Source organism: Heptranchias perlo, unplaced genomic scaffold, assembly GCF_035084215.1.
Source record: "Heptranchias perlo isolate sHepPer1 unplaced genomic scaffold, sHepPer1.hap1 HAP1_SCAFFOLD_43, whole genome shotgun sequence".
Taxonomy (NCBI): domain Eukaryota; kingdom Metazoa; phylum Chordata; class Chondrichthyes; order Hexanchiformes; family Hexanchidae; genus Heptranchias; species Heptranchias perlo.
The window spans coordinates 11,479,427-11,480,178 of NW_027139442.1; the positions used below are offsets into that span (position 1 = coordinate 11,479,427).

Genomic DNA, 752 nt, shown 5'->3' on the forward strand with positions numbered 1-752 from the left:
CACACGCGCTCACAATGTTCAACCTCTGCTTCAGATCACGGTCTTTGCTGCTCGTCTTTACTTAGAACTTTCCAAAAAAAAAGTCAGCGGAAATAATAAAATACAATTACCAATAGTCAGTGACGAGGCTGACATCCAACCTCTGAATCATAAAGTGAGATGGATGAATGACACAGCGTCAAACAAGAGCTGTGACTGCTCGCTCGACATTGCACTGTCACACATTCCAGTCAGTCAGCGGCGGCGATGAGCTGAGCTGCTGAGGGAACCGTGAGATGAAGTCCTGCTCCGGGACAATTTTATGCTTGTGGAGCCTCAGAAGATGGAACTCGCTGCGCTCAGAAAGCTCGATTCGCCTTTCCGTGAGTAATTCTGATGAAAAATATTTTTGGAGATGCTGGGGATTGAACCCAGGACCTCATACATGCGAAGCATGCGCTCTACCACTGAGCTACATCCCCAGATGGAATAAATCGCTACCCAGGGAAAGAAGAACTGACTGCCCTCCTTTTATGAGACCACCCATGGTGGGTCTGCCACGTGATCGATTATTTCCAGTTTCAAAGATTGGGGAGGAGCAGGGAACAGGCGTTTCGACGACGCAGAGGTAAGAATAGTCTGGATGTTTGGCGGTTCTTCATTTCCCAGAGAGCAGTGAATCTGTGGATTGCATTGCCGGCTGGTGTGGTGGGTGCTGACACTTTGTGCACTGGGCTTAAAATCATTTCGTTTTCTGCTCCAACCAGACAATT

The 752-nt window shown here is 48.1% G+C and overlaps 1 non-coding gene across 1 annotated transcript; it reads right to left on the reverse strand.

Annotated features, from left to right (window-relative positions):
- Positions 1–389: 389 nt before the first annotated feature.
- Positions 390–461, reverse strand: trnaa-cgc (transfer RNA alanine (anticodon CGC)). Its single transcript has one exon. It is a non-coding gene; the product is annotated as a tRNA-Ala (tRNA).
- Between the last annotated feature and the right edge of the window lie 291 nt (positions 462–752).